Source organism: Manacus candei, unplaced genomic scaffold (assembly GCF_025592945.1).
Source record: "Manacus candei isolate 608988 ecotype Guabito, Panama unplaced genomic scaffold, ASM2559294v1 h1tg000011l, whole genome shotgun sequence".
NCBI classification, from domain to species: Eukaryota; Metazoa; Chordata; class Aves; order Passeriformes; family Pipridae; genus Manacus; species Manacus candei.
This window is the reverse complement of record NW_026138059.1, coordinates 4,302,305-4,319,174: the sequence shown is the minus strand read 5'-3', so window position 1 is coordinate 4,319,174 and position 16,870 is coordinate 4,302,305.

Genomic DNA, 16,870 nt, shown 5'->3' with positions numbered 1-16,870 from the left:
AACTGTCCTGGTGGTGGAAGGGGGATCCAAGCTCTCTCCTCCCTGCCCTGAGATGGACATGGATGTGCTGGTGCCTGCTGCTGGTGCCTGCTGTTGCTGCCCAGCCTTGCACAAGCAAAGGAAATGGCAGGTGGCTGTTTGGCTGCACCAACTGCTATAACAGCTCATTATCTCCCTAAGCAAATGGCACAAGCCCAGCAGACTCATCCCAGCCAAATCCAGCCTGTGACTGGCACCAGAAGAGCTCTACTTTACACAGGGAATTAGTGCCCCATTCAGCTCTTGTTCCTGAAGCACTGACAGCCCTTCAGGCTGGACTTTAGAGATGTCCCAGTTTTCCCAATGTGTAGTTACTCTTGGGCAATTTCAACAAAGCTAAACATTGAATTGAATCAAAAAGCCTAGGAGAGAAGAGAGGGGAAAAAATGTCCTAATAAGCTGCCCTATGAAAAAAAAAAAGACTATCAAGAATAAACTTTCCTCACTTTAGACACAGTCAGAAATTAAAAGGCAGCTTTCCTGCAAGGAGAGAGCCCTGGGTGTGATACAGGGCCACCCTCATCAGCACGGAATAATGCAGCTTCTCTGCTTCAAACTGTCAAGGGAAGGCCCTGGAGAGAGGGACACGTGAGGAATCTGCCTTACCTCTAAACAACAAGAAATATTTCTTTATGCCTTCAAGGTAGTTTACTTTTCTCTGCTGTTTTAGTCCTACTTGGTCTAGCATTTACAGCACCACAGGGAAAGGTATGGGGATGCATACTGCTGGAATGAGAGAGGAGTATTTGGCCTAACGTCAGCTCAGATTTTCAATTCACACATCCATTGCCCACTTCTTCAATCTCATTCACCCCATTTTTGAAGGAGACAAACAGGTATTACAAATCATCAAAAGGCCTTGGCTGGACTCCACAAGGTTCGTGCCAGGCCACTTCTCCACATATTTGAGGTGTCCATGACCAGCAGCCCTGTACTCCAGTGCGTCAGCTGTTCCTCCCAGTTTGGTATCATCTGAAATTTCTCCTTCAATGTTGATGGTAAAAGAGTGCAAGGATAACTTTTCAGATATCATTTAGAAACAAAGACAGAGAAGGCACTATCTTTTTCATGCATCTTGCCACCCTGCTTTGGCAAGAGACCTCTTTTGCAAATGAACCTGGAAGCAGCTTTAAACATTCCTGTCTCTCATGTGTGCTTGTGTCCTGAGAAGCCTCAACTGCTGTTACATGGGGACAATGAGATGTTCAGCTTCTCACTGAGGGACTTTATTGACTTGTTAGGGACAGGAAGCAATTTAAAAGCCTTTTCTCATTTACCTATTGACTTTCACATCACTCCTTTAAAGGATTATTGGATCTTCAGATAGTGACTAATGATGTTATCACTATTCATTAATCCTGAAAAATGTCTGCCATCCATGGAGTTCGGCAAAGAAGATGAAAAGAAGACACTGTAGGAAAAACAAGTATAATGTCCTTAATGAAATTCCAAGAAGATAGCTATTATAAGCAGTGCATCTTAGAGACTGATAATAGATTTTGATTTCTTGTAAGTGCTGAGAGGTTCTTGCTCAATGAACAGCAAGAGAAAGGATTGGTATAAAAATGTACAAGAGAAACACACAAGTTTAAGATCTTGTTTCTGCAATTATTTCTGCAAAAGTCTGGGCCTTGAATCTTAATGCGTTGACAAACTTGGGGAAGTCTAGTGGAGGTTACTAAGATGGTCAGGGCTGAAGCACTTGTCTTGTGAGCAGAGGTGGAGGGAGCTGGGCTTGTTCAGCCTGGATGAAGGATAGTTTCAGGAGGGTCTCACAGCAGCCTGACCCTGCCTGCCTGGAGGAGCTGGTCTGGGCCCCTCACAACAATGCACAGGAGGAAAATGAGATGCAGAAGCCATAAATTGAAAGGATAGATTCCATCTAGACATAAGGAAAGAAATTTCACTGAGGACAGGCAGGCACTGGATCAGGTGGCCTGGAGAGCCTCTTCAGCCTCCATCCTTGGAGGGTTCAAGACCCAACCTGATAAAGCCTAGACCAGCCTTCTTGGAGCAGGAGGTTGAACTGAGGGTAGATGAGGTCCATCCCAAATCAGCTGATTTTGTGATTCTGCTTCCCTTTTCATAGCAGTTTTCTAGGACTTCTAAAAGAGATCCACAGTGTAAACACAAATAAGTTTATATTCACTGCTTTATCTATGTCTGTCTTTACAGTGAAACAAGCTAATTTGCTATTCTATATTCACATATCCAGGTGATAAGAACCACCAGGGAGGAAAGCAAGGTGTGTTACTTACTGTACAAGACTTGATCCTCTTCCAGCCCGTCCCCTAGCAGAAAGACAGGTTTTTACACTAAGAGATGCAACACACTGGAAAATTAATAATGACTACAAAAAACATTTCCTAACAATTCCTGCAAATGGAATGAAAATCCCTCACAAGTCTGTCCAATCTCTTTCAAAGTGCTCCCATTCATATTAATCTATTCCAAAGATCTCATTACTCCTTCACTTTAAACGCCTCCATTCACACAGGCACTCATCCAGAATTATGCTGAGAACATATTGCAGAAGTGCTGCATTTCAGAGCTAAAAAACATGTGCTAAACCAGACAGACATTTCCAAGAAGAGAATACATGCATGAAGTTTAAACTTCTCCTTACATGGTGGAAAAATCTATGTTCTCTGCAGGACTACATCCCCAGCCCCATTGCAACCACATCTACAAGGTAAAAAGCTTCAAGTCATCAGAAAAGTTAGTACTTCCTCTGCCTACAGCTGAGTGTAAGTAGTGCAGGTTGTTAAGAAAAAGAGAATGTTTATTTTAGCACAAATAGGGTTATGGTTTTTAAAATAGCACAGGAATGAGCTTGAGATGTTCGTTATGAAAAGTAATGTCAGCTTAAATATATGTATACATTTGAAATGTAGAGAACTTTTTGCAAATGAAAAGTATATTGAAAAGAATTTTAAAGATAAAATATTCTGTTATAAATCCACAGAAGAAGTCTTATCTGAATTACTGACTCAGGTTGATGAGGCAAAAACTGTAGAAGTCAGTACAATCTTGTCAATAACAAGTTTCACCTGGTTTTGCTTCGGAACTGGAAGGCCACCTAGTCAAATTTTATAACGGTATGGAGATCCAGTGTATTTCCAAAGGTAGAGTGGCTTGTACAAATAAAGGAACAGATGATTTTGAAAGTGCTCAAATAATGTAAGGATTTGGGATTCTCTAGTTACTGCCTCTCTCATTATTCTAGTCTGTGGATAAAAAGAAAAAAATTCTTCCCTAAAAGTAAAAATAAATTATTTTATCCAGAGCAAAAACTAAAAAACCTAAATGGAAAAAGAACAGCAGAGATGCCATTTCTGGAATGTAATGATATTTTCATGACTGAACATTTTAATACATATGACTTGCAGCTTCTGTGCATGGTTCTGTCATCTTTTTAAATGCCATTAAACCTCGGTGTCAAAAACCTGTTAAGAAATCGGCTGTTGTTGAGAAAAAGATAATAAAAAAATCAGGTAGATTAATAAACTGTATGAGAAGCCTCACTCCAGAAATAATGAGGCTCATAAAATGAATTTTGCCATTTACATTCCCACCCTAAATCAACCAAGCACTTTAATACACCCAGCTCTGACCAAGAGCCATTTACCAGCCATGGAAAACATCAGTCAGAACTTAATAAAATTTTGTATAGAGTCAATCTGTGATATTAGGTCTTCTATAAATAGAACAACAGAGTTTCAAATGACATTTCTTCTTCCTTCAGAACACTTGAATATCTAGAAAATAGGATACTGGATTTTTGTGTTCCTATAAGTCCACAGAAATCCCTAAAGAAGCCCACACAGCCCATGTGTACAAAGGATCATCTTCAAATATCAGGTGGGGATGGGATTTTTGCATGGTAGGAATATACACTAGACAGTAGAACTGCACTTATACTTCATAAATAACCTCATGGATCACTCCACATCCTGCCAAAAACTATTGTTCCTGGACTGCTAGAGCTTCCAAATCCACCTTCTCTATACTTAAAACTGACATGTGAGCATCTAGACCAACATTATGGCAATATGAAAACAAGATTATCTGTGTCAATATCTGCATCCACTAATGGGTCTTGATATTGATTTCTGCTACCATCATTGAATATAATTTTATTTCAGTTACTGGATTTTCAGAAAAGATTAAGGAGATAAGAAGATGGTGTTTGAAATAATCACTTGAGATGAAAAACAGGAAAAACAAAAAATGCTGTAGCTACTCATAATATTCAGAGATATTTTAAAGCAATTGACTTGGTTACATACAAATACAATAAATACATTCTTAGATTTTTATTTGTGGATGTGAATATCACATATTCAATAACTGATCTACATATATTTACAATTTGCTATAAAATTACTGATCTCTTGCTCAAATGAGAGACCATGTTGAATGCAATGGATTCTAAAAATGAGCAGATTTGGGCAAAATAGAAGTATTGTTGATATAAAATTAGCAGCAAAATCAAAACATTAAGGTAGTTGAAGCGATGCACTGTAACAACCTGTTCAAAAAACAAACTCTCAGATAACCAATGGAACATTAAAATGGATGATAATAAAACCAATTTCTTTTTGTGCTTCTTCATTCTGCTAAATTCCATGAGATATATCTGCACTCCATTTTAAACCTACATGTATTGAGAATTAATAAAATAATAGAAGTACATTCACAGTCTCAAGATAAAATTGTATCTTTGCATCAGTTAGCACAATTTTCTTATATTGTCCTAAATAGTCTTTTTTCCCTACACAAATAATATTTCAGAAATGTAATCTCATTTGTTTACAAATGAAATATTATTCAAGACTGAATGCTGAACTGGCTGAAGCACTAATTTATAAAACTTATTATTTCAGGGGTTTGTGCTGTAAGAGATGATCTTATTTCCATTCAGATAACTCCACTAGAAACTATTAAATTATGTTCTACTGAAATGTCTGAAATCGTGAAGACCTCAAGCAACACACTCAGGACAGTAGAACATTTGCATTCTCTTCAGTTGCTTTCAGATCAAACCTTCAATCCAGCTCCTAAGCTCCTGAGATCATTCTCACCTCCTCTAGTGACTCATTTTTAATATGATTCTCTGAAGTCCCTGCTGAAGACAGTATCAGCTATAGGTCAGGTCCTTTCTCACTCAGGAGCTAGTACTACAGGTTACTTTGTGCTTAATAGGTGCATCACCTGCCTCAGCTACACACCATGTGCCTTCTTGCACTAATTTGCTAAATGAGAAATAGTGGCATCTATCCTGTAAGTGAACTGCAGTGTGTGATGATGTGTTTAAACAGGTTTTGAATTCCAAGCTAGATGAATAGGCAAAATTACAAAAGAGACAATGAAATAAAATACTCCCAAAATTCTGTTTGCATCATTCAAAGTGTCTTATTTCTATATTATTGATATAGGTTTCCTCAAGCTCTCAGAAAATAGGAGCTCAGTAAAGGAGAAAGTAGGAATAAGCCTCTTATGAGGAAGGCTCACCCATTTCTAATGCCAGGAATAAACCAAAATTGAGAGGCATTATGAATACTTACCTGGGCTTTTCTCCTTTACAACACTCTTGGATCCATCTGTCTTTTAATTAAAATTATTAGTACAAAGGTATAACATTACTCTTTAAATATCCACCTTGAAGTTTACCTTTGAAACTAATTTCCAGTTTATATCATTATATTTAAAAATCAATCCTGATTTCCCCAGTGCCATACAAAAGAAGAGAGCAAATTCCTGCAAGATTTCCACAGACAACTTATCCTTTATTGGAGACCTAATAACCTTTTTCCATCTTCTTTCTCTGTGGTTTCTTTAGTACTGGTCTGTCTCAAGAATCCCAAAGTTGTATTTCTAACCTCATTCTACAAAAGGAACGAAACAGTTTTTTCCACAAAACAGACAGAACAGGAGCAAAATGTTTGCAGTAAGATAAGATCAGCATTTCACAAAAAGCTTCCACACAAACATGAACTGGCAGGGGAAGATTTATAAACCACTGTGAATGTTATAAAAAATTATTCTGTTTAGACAACTAGTTTCATTTTTTTTTTTTTTTGTATTCCAGTTTATTTCTGCCCTTATTAAAATGGCCTATTTTTCTATTCTCTCACTCAATGAACTGAGATAATCTGGCAAAAATTTCACATCAGACTGCAGCAGTATCCATCTTGAAGGCTGTGCCCAGCCTGCAGCTGCTCAGTTGGGTGCTGGCAGGTTATTTCTTGATTGCCAGCCCATGATATTCTCCAAGAAATTGCCGATTTAGGCGGCTGATGGCCAGTAGAGGTAGTTGCCAAGCTGCTGCACTGTGGTCACCACTGCTGGCATACGTAAACTCACTGTCAGCCCCCCTGTGTTGTGCATAAGCTCATAAACAAGAACGACTAAGACAGTCCATCACACATCTCAGAGTCCAACAGCAAAGCCACCAGCAGTCCTACAGTGGCCTGACGTTATTCCAGCCACCAGAGTTATTTAAATACAGGCAAGTGACTGCTTTTCCCCTGTCCAAAGCTGTGACCCATTAGTGGGACAATTGTTCCTGCTGATAGTCTGGCAGGCAGAGCCAATCTGCTCCCTGGCACACAGCAGCCGACCGTGTATGAGCTGTTGGCAGGAGGCAGCTTGGCTGCATATCAAGCAGGTGTGAGATGTGAAAGGGATGGAAAAACAAGTGATGCTGCCCACAAAAATAACTGGGGCTTCAGTACAGCCAGTGCAGGCTCAGGACTGACCTGCACATGACACAGCAATGATTTTAAGGCAGTGGTAGCAGGTTTATGAGCTGTGCTTCACAGGTGCACTCAGGGCTACAGGTCATGGTAGCACTAGGAACAATGGAACCAGAAAAAAACCCAGGGAAATGGTCTATTCTACATCCTCAATTTACAAAGGACAGATGCTGTAAAGCAGATATAACTTTTGAGTTCTCTATGTTCGTTTTCTCCAGATTAAAGTGACACATAAAGATAAGGCTTAGTTTCAAGAAAACTGTGTCTGGCTGGGCCTGTACCAGCTGCCTGGTGTGCTCACTTAAGAGTAGTGCGGTCTAGATTCATTTCTCAGAGACTCGTTTCCCATTACTCTTTTACATGCATACCAGTGGGGTGCTGTGCAGAATCATCAAGAAATGATACTGAGACTATCAAAACAAGAGTGCAAGAGGGGCAACAAAAGCAGTTCTTTGCCACTGTTGTCCCCAAACACAAAGCCAGCGCTGGTGAAATGACATGTGACAGACATGCAAAATGGACTTTTAAGGTAATTAATTCTGCACCCTTTTCCTGGAGGAGGTACAAATTTCTGACTGCCTGTACAGAGCAAGAGTTAATTTTGTTTCTTTGGTTTCACACATCAAGCAAATTAGTGTTTAGGGAGATGATGGGAAAAGGAGTAGGACAAGCTAAAATGGCCACCTAGTTCTGTGCTCTGGAAATCAGGGCTGATTGTCTTCACTGAGATGTGCAGAACAGTACTCTTTCGAAGGGTCAGACCAGAAGATTAAGTTGTCCAGGTTAGTATTTAGCCCACACGTCCCCAGGAGTGTGGATTTATACATGGATAAATTTTAGCTTTGAGAGCCAGAGGACAGATATATCCTTGGCTGGGAGAGCCATGGAAGGCAGTGGAAACAGGTCAAGTGATAATATCAAGAGAAATTCTCTCTTGGCTCATCTCCTATTCTTCTCTGTTCAGAATCACAACATGCTTAACTGGACCTTTCCAGCCCAGAGCAACAAACCAAATTTATAATGTTCTTTAATTGCTTTTTCTTTTCTTCTCCTCCAGCTGGCAGATGGACCTGTACCATATCAGCAATGCTTTGTGTTGTGCTCGCAAGAATGATAATAGAACCAACAAAATTATTTTATTTCCTGCTCTATGCACACTGCAGAGAAAGTCCAGTAAGCAGTACTTGGTCTTTATGTATTTTCATCCTCAGCTTTTGCCTGAAATCAGAAATTATTTCTGCTGTATTTTGCTTGCTTTTTGTAGATAGTGTTTCAACTATTCTCTTTCAATTTTCACAAAGAACATTTTTTGGAAGCAAGCCAGGCTTGCTGAAGCTTTGGTAGGGATACTCTGGGACAACACACAGCAAAGCATGCTTAAGTAGTCTACAAACACATAGGGATAAAAGAAGATTACTTCTATCACAAAAATTCATACATCTGGGGCTAGATATAATGAAGATTTTACTTACAAATGCCCACCATTAGAGGTAAGCTAAAGATTCAACTCAAAGCAGAGATACCCTCAAACGTGTCATTCAGCAAAACACTAAAACAGTTCCTAATTCTGATGTCCACAGAATCAACATAAGACTTTTCTGACTTCTCATTATTTTACTGGGTTACAGAGAAAGCATTTTGCAGTCTTATTTGTGCCCAACATATGGAGTGAACCTGCCATCATACTTCTCTGTGTGTGTGAATGTGTATGTGTGTATATATGTATATATCTATGTCATTGTACTGTCCCTCTGAAAAGAATATCTGACCAAGGAACATGAGGTACATTTAAATTCAAGTTTGAAAGGCTTTGAAGACTGCAGAGTCCAGATAGTCCAGATGACCTGCTAAGTGCTTAAGAAAAAGAGGGGTGGTATTGACTTCAAGAAGTTTTGGTATGAGCCATTTTGAAATGACTCTACTAGTCCTCCTACAGAGAAGTCAGGCTAAAGAGCTCCTTCTGATAGGAAAGTTCATTAGCTTCTAATTATTATTTAATGTTTTATATAAAAATTACAGAGTTTTTTCCGAGGTAATTTCAGTATTGCATAGTTGTATCCTTCTCAAACATTATGCTGTAGAAGGAAAAAATTTGTTTTCTCCTCTATAGCTCTTACAGTCTAGGGCTGCATGTGGAAAAGCAATGCACAAATGCTTGAAAAGTTTAGCTTCTCCTTGCAGAAGAATACTTAAGAAAACTGCTATTTCCATGAGAATGACTTTTATTTTAGCATTTTCTTTTCCACTGAGCAGTCTGATGAGGAAGCAGCCACAGTAGACAGCATGGAGTGTTATGCTGTGCCACAAAGAAGGCTGTGAGAGAGCAAGAAATTATTTCAGCTACAGTTTGTGCCAAATAACATTAATTTAAATACACTTTTAACATGGAAAAAAAAATCCATGCTGGGACTATTTCAGTCTTCGAGCAATACAAACGATTATGTCTCTGCTTATGGGGCTGTGATTGAGTCAGCTATGAGAACTCAGGGCTGTGGTTTTCAGTGCTGTCCCAAGAAAGACCAGGGTGTTACCTCCTCCCAGGGAGTGAATGGCAGTGAACCGTTCGTGGAGACCTCAGTGGATCAGGGAATCAGCCCCACAGGGAGCTTCTGCCTCTCAAAGAGAGCTTGAAATCACCAGCCTGCCTTTAGGGCCATCAGCATTTTACAAGTTCTGGGTTCATGAACTGTGAATCCAGACCTTTTCTTACTACATCCAGTTAATTATGTAAATACCAGGACTTTTATAAGGCTCCATTTTTAATTAGGTAAACTTCAAGTGTCTGTACGGGTCAGATGAACCAGAGTTCAATTTGAACCACAGGAGATGGAATTATCAGATTGAAAGCCCACTCCCATATCTGCTGTTAGAGTAATGTCAGGCTATTTCACAGCGGAGTGGATTTTCTTTTTAAATATCTGTCACCTCCCTGCTGAAAATGTGTAATTCTTTATCTGTTTTTCTCTTACATTGTTTGTGGGCACCAGTTCATATCTTTGTGAGTGATTTCCCTCAAACTCAAGAAAACAGAGACAGAAATGTCCCCCTGGAATCACACAGACCTGTTCTTGCTTCTCTCTTCTGCAGTGGTTGAATCCTTTTCATTCAAGTTTGCATTGGCTCAACTTCCATGCAAAGACAGAGAGAATATTGCAAAAAAATAATCTATGCTTCTGTTTTTTTCTGGTGGTGTTCTCTTGCTCGCCTTAGTTGGGAACAAGGGTGAGAGGACTAAATGAGAGAATTAGAGAGCAGCTGTAGGGGTTTGCAGTTGCTCAAAGTCTACCTCCCTGCAGGCAGGACTCCAAGTATATCATGGACATGGTTTCATTGTCATTTTGTACAGACTGCAGGGGCTGCAGCCTGCAGCAGCCTTTAGTTTGGTGAATTCAGAGCTCACAAACTTCCCCTCCTTAGTGGTGGTGAGGAGAAACTCAGGCTACTTTGAGCTCACATACTTTCATGCACCTTTTCAGTTCATAGGTCTGGTCCTACACAGGTCCAATAGAGAGGAAGGTCTTTTTCAGACCAAGTTCTTTAGCAGTAGAAGGATCTCGGGATGGCTCCTTTCACTGCCAAGCTTGGGAACACCTCAGGGAAAGAGTATTTGAAGGCACAGACAGCAATGAACTTTGCAGCAGTGTAATATATCTAAAATTCCTCAAGAATGGAATCAGAGGGCAGGGGTTTCTATAAAAAGAGGAAAATAAAGCAATCCAATGAGTCTCCAAAAATTAGTTACAGCATTTAATTGTCAAATGCAAATCTTGCAATTGAAGAAAATAGTGGGGAATGGGGGTTTGTGTGTACTGATCCTAGCACTGTCATTTAATCACTAAAATATGGCTTGCACAGTTTTATTGGCATCTTATTTTAGGTTTATCTCAAATCACATTATTCTTGTGCTAATAAATTCCCTTTCTCCCTACTGGAAAAGTTAAGTGTTTTTCAGTCTGCTATAGAACAGTAAACATGGACTTAAATTCACCTGTCTCTGACAGTTAACTATTTTGTGGAATTATTGCTTCAGTTTTATTATTTTAAATGGGAGGTGAGGTGCATTTGGTAGGATATGTAAGCAATTCAAGACTCAATCTAACAGCATCCAAACCTTTTTACCTAGGAACCTACATATTTTATGATTATTGTTATTTTTAAATAGTATTAATTCCTACCATGTTTATCTAATCAAATAATCCCAGTGATTTCTTTTGCAAAATTCTGAAACAAAGTTCTTAGTCTTCTCTGCAATGCACAGCATTTCCATCTCCACAAGGACTGACAAAGTATGAAAGCTTCTCTGCAGCAGGAAAGGTCATATCAAGGGTGAATTTCCTGCTCCTTGTTACCTAAAAATTCACAGTGATATTGAATATTCGTATTTGCCAGTAGAATGTGCAGAGCATATTGAGCAGTACCCATCTCTTATCAATTCATTCTCAGCTACACCAAGATACAAGGACTCCCTGAAACAACATCTCAGCCTTGGCCATATTGATCACCATAACTGGTCTACTCTGGCCTCCAATCGGGAGGTCTGGAGGCGCACCATCTATAACACAGCTGTCTCCTTCGAGAACACACGCAGGATCACTCTCAAGGAAAAAAGGCAATGCAGAAAGAACCGTGTATTGCAGAATACACCATCTAAGGAGTCTTTCTGCTGTGCCTTTTGCAATTGGATATGTCTGTCTCGTATTGGCCTCATAAGCCACCAGCGTGCCTGTAGCAAATGTGGATAGAGCCTTCCCAAATCTTCGTTCGCAAAGCCCAGCCATGATGACACCAAAAATGAGAGACTCGAAGCCAGTTGTTGACTAAGGCCTTATTTGAAACATAGTTTCAGAAAAGGCAGTAAACAATTCACTTCCAGTGTAATGAGCACCGGATTCATTAAATAAACACTAAGTTACATAAATCCATATTTATAACTCTCAACAGCAAACACAAGTCCAGAGTAATGTTTTGAACTAAATCAGGAGAGGCTAGAGGAATACTGCATAGGGAGAAGGAAAATACATACCACAGAAAGAATGGTGACTCCATACTTGTCCTCATGATAAAAACATGAGAAAAAAACCACCATTGAACTATTAATGAGACTGTCACATTGATGTAGACAGGGTGGAGCAAATGTCATAACATTGTTTGTAAAGCACTCTCCATTAATTGACAAACAAGATGTTCCATTTCTCCACTATATTCAAAGGATTATTGTTAAAAAAAATAATTGAAAATGACAAAACCTATTACCAAAAATTACTTGAAGACATTTTTTTCCCTGGCTCTGTATTCTGTCTCCCTCCCAGGAAGATTCAAGGTTAATAAAATCCTTGGCAAAATGGCATTTTTTTTTGTCACCCTCTCCATTTGGAGGTGATTATTTGGGACAATATAATCAGAGGTTTTTCATACAAACAGCAGTAATACATGATTGAAAAATTAAACCAGGAGTTTTGAGGGGAAGGAGTGTTTGCTGAAAATGTGCTGTGCTCAATTCAGCCATCGAAAATATTTCAAAATGGACTTTTTCTCTCTTTCATCTGGAACAGGAGGGAAAAGACTATATGTTCAAAGACTCTAAAACCAGAAATGCACAATTAAGAAAGGAAAACAAAAAAAAATATTGAATAAATAAATGACTCATAACCAAGCCTTAAAAATTAGTTTGCCTTACAGAAGGCTATAGCAAAAATTAACAAGTAAGTTGGAAGTAAATGCTGTTACTGCTTCTAATCCACTCATTACATTTATATACAATAAACTATACAAAACATGCCTGGAGGAGTTGCTTCTCTCAATCCTGCTTTGTTTGTTTTGTTCCATTTGTGCTGCTGAACATGAAATGTAATTCTCTGGAGAAAAGACTAAAAGTTCATTTTTTTTTTAACATGTAAATAAATGCCTGTGTCATGAACACAGCCAGTCACAACTCCTGGACTCTCCTGTACTGCAAATATTAAGTGACTTTACAAAGAAACATGCAGAAATGTTCTCCTGTTCCCCAAAATGTGCATTGAGTTTATGATTTCCTAGAGATTCATAATCAACATTCAGCAGGGTCTGCAAGTGAAGGGCATCTGAGAAACTGCAGTAAAACTGAGATTCCTTCCCTTCATCTATCTTAAAAGTCCTAAATCCAGAGAAGTGAATAAAGTATTCCCATTGACTACAGTAGGCTATCAACCTTGAAAGAAAGAAGAACGGAAAGAAGGAATAATGGAAGGACAGAAGGAAGGAAGGAAGGAAATTATCAGGATTATCCTTCTATATATTCTGTAAAGTCTACTTTAAAGTCATCCTAAGAGAAAGAGTCTTTGTCATTTTATTAAAAAAATAAATAAAAGCAATAATGAGTATTTTGATCTCAGTATGAGAGAACATTTTACCTCTTAATTTTTGTTAAATTATCCCTTTCAGTTAATAACAATCCCATTTTCAAAGTAAGAAACTAGAAATTCTCTGTGTGACCATTCTGTGTAAAAGCAAAGTTTGTTTTTATTTCTGCAGGGACAAAGAATTGAAGCCTTTCATCAACTACCATTTATCTCCTCTTTTTTATGAGGATGTAAGTAATTATCAGTGAAGTTCAATGATCAAGGAGCTGCATAAATTTGCAGTAGAAACTAATCCTGACTAATTAATCTGACTAAATGTATGTCTTAAAATAATCCTCAGTGCCAGTAGTTCTTCCTCAATCATTTGCTTTTATGTTAGAATTTCATCTGTACTTCATGCTTGCTATTTGAAATTGCACCCAAAAGCCGTTTCTACCTGGAAATTTCATGTTTTGTAAATATGCCTTGGGTACAAAGAGACAAAAATAAATACTCTCTTGATATAGATGAGAACAGTTTCATGAGAGTAGCGAACCAATGCCAACGATCTTTAGGAAGTCTGGTGAAGATATTTAAGGAATGAGTTTAGGGGATGCAGTGGATGGAACTGAATCACTATAGGTCTCTACCACAGCTGTAAGGAAGTACTCCCCAATCTATTCTCAGTAGGGAGGAAAAAGGGGAAAAATGAGTTCCATGAAGTGGTTTTACACTGGGTTTTCCTTAACTTGTTTATAAAGTTTTGGTTGTTGTATTTTGAACAGTTTTTCAGCCATTTTAGACCTTTATTCTCTATACTCATTTTGTAGTCATAATTGTGCAAACTCCCCTCAGACATGCACACAAGGCTGGAAGAACCTCAAATGTACATGCAGAATGAGTGATTTTTTAATAATGTCAATGTTTAATCTGATGCTGCATTGCCATAGTGGGTCAAGAGCTCTGCTGTGCTGCCTTTGAATCCTGGAGCCCAGACTGAGCCTCAGAATTCCCACACCATGTTCTGGGCAAGGAGCCACCAACCTATTTGACAAATTCTCCATTGAGGGATCAGTTTAAAAAACAGCCAACCAAACAAAAACCAAACCCTAAACCAAGGAAAGGCTTTTCAAATGTTAAGGGCATAAGTAGCTTTGTCAAAGTCTAGAGCTTTCAAAAACATCCTCCCATGGAGAGCTGGGGGCGGCTGAGTACTGACAAGGGCACTAAATTGTTTCCTGTATTTACCCTTCAACAAGTATATGAGTTGTCTGTCACACCAAAAAATCTGCAAGGCCCATACAGAAAACTGGCAAAACACTACACTAAGTGGTAATGAAGTGGGTACCAAGAAGTACAATCCTTCCAACTGATATTTCTGATGCAGGCAGGCAAGTATCCAAGTACTTTCCCTCGTATCATCTGGTGTCAGCAAGAGCCTGTAAATAGCACCCAAAATCTGCCCCTGTTCTCCTTTATGCCTCCCCAACAGCAAGAATACCTTGCACAAGTTTGGAGATCTGGTGGCAGGCTGCTAAACTCTCGCGACCCGAGGTTTGTCCCCATGTATCAGCGTTGGAAGCAGGGTTATCGCACACGCCACTCACAGCCAGCAACTGTGCCCATCCAAGTTGTCCCTGCAGCTAATTGGTTCAGGTGCAGAGACATCCAGAGGGACCTGGTTCCATAGTTGGGAAGGAAGAGTTAGCTGAATAGTTTCCAATACTCTGTACTCAAAAAAATAGAGGGTATTTTTCATCTTGCTCTTTTATTTTTTCCTGAATGTTATTAATTTAACTTGTCATTGTTATGGATTTTTAACAAATATATATTTGTTTTTGGGGAAAACAAAGAAATTAAATTTTAGTTATAACATAGAGTTACTTACTTTAATATCTTTCTCTTCCCTAAATTTGACATAAAATGCTCAGGAAAGTCTTAGGTTCTTTGCAGTACTGTTTTTCTCTAGGTGACATGAACAGAAAAGAAAGTAGTTTAAGGATCCAGTCCTGCAAACTGCAGGATGTGTGTTACTTCTTTGGCTTACATGGGCATTATAAATTCCAGTAGCTTCTTGTACAAAATTCACAAGCTAACAAAACACAGATAGTTTGAGCACATTTCAGCATTTCCTCAGGGGAAACTGAGGGATGCACTGTTTGCAAATGGCAATTTCTCAAGTCCAAACCATTACTGAAAAATTAATAGAGGTTTAAAGAAGTTGAAGATATCTTAGGGAAGATTCTGACTATGACTACTCTAGAACAAGTCTAGGATATTCTCTCTGGATACAGTGGCAGTATTTGAGACTGCTACAGAATAACAGCCTTAAATCCCAAGTTTTAGATCCCATTTGTGGTCAAGAAATGTTTAGATCCTAGAAATACGAAGTCACAGTCTGTTTGCCATTACTTTTTCTTTAAGGTCATAATGAGGGTTTTTCATGCAAGAATTTAAACATTTTTTTTTGCATTTAGATATCTTCCTGTAGGGGAAGGTGCAGTAAAGCAAAGCAAAAAAATATTTATTGTTTAGAAATTATCTTCCTGAATGGTAGAAATTATTTTTTCACCTTTAATCATTTTAGTACTTATTAAATCGGAAATGTAAGATGTCTTTGGTAAGCTTAACAAGTGCACTTGTCACACAAAAATATCTGTGATTGTTAGGACTTGGGTGAGAATGGGGCATTGGCTGACTCTGCAGCATCCTGTAGGGGGACTCTGTACAGCAAATGCACAGAGCATTGCCCAGTGAGACTGAGGAAAACAGCATATCATCCATGCTGTGGGCTTTCCATGTCAGATCAGATGAAACAGCAGATAATCTACCTGGCTTAGTGAAATTTTAGTCTTCTGAAAATCTCTCATCTGCTCAGAAAATTAAAGTTTCTACTCTTTAAAAATCCTTGCCATTCCTGCAGAACATTTACAACAGAACAAGCATAGCATCCAGAACACAACATTGGTAACATGCACACACAAGTAATTTGTTGTAATGTTTCTCAAATAACTGACATCCCAAGGTTAATGAATTTTTTTACATATCCTCTGAGATTTGTACCATTTCCTTGTTACAAAAAGGCTGCTTATAGAAGCAGAAGGGGCAAGGATGGCTATAAAAGGCAGAGGCACGGGGAGATAATTCAAAGGAGTTGGGAATCCACAACAGGATTTACACTATCTATAGTTATTTTTCAGCCTGTTTGTATCTTGCATGTACTGTACATGCATTTATATTTCCAAATTTTATACATACAGTCATCATTGTTAATAACCCTATACTTCTAATTTCTTCCCTTCAGAGACTCTTATAAGAAAGGCAACCTTAAAAATCACAGCACAGAACCTAGTCAGTAGGATTAAGTACTTAGACGTTGTGCTCAGACTTTACCATATTGTGCTTAGCATGATAAAGCAGCAGTCATAAAGCAAGAGCTCAGCTGGAGATTCACAGTTAATTTGGGTAAATTTTCCCAATTGTTTGCTGAAATGTATTTTCTATAGTGTCTGGTTTACAAGGCGTTATTGGCACTTAGGAGATTAGCAGAAGTTGAACCAGTTGACAGTTAGTGAAGCACCACATCTGCTTGCCATTTGCAGTCCCCAAGACATCAGCTTTTCCTCCTGTTCTGACAGCTGTCTTCTGTTTAAAGAATAAAAGATGGTTTGGGCTGTTATTTGTCGATCACCTCCCAAGATTTTGGGGGTTTACCTTCATGCAAGCTTCCACCCAGGGACACCTCAGACTCTCTTT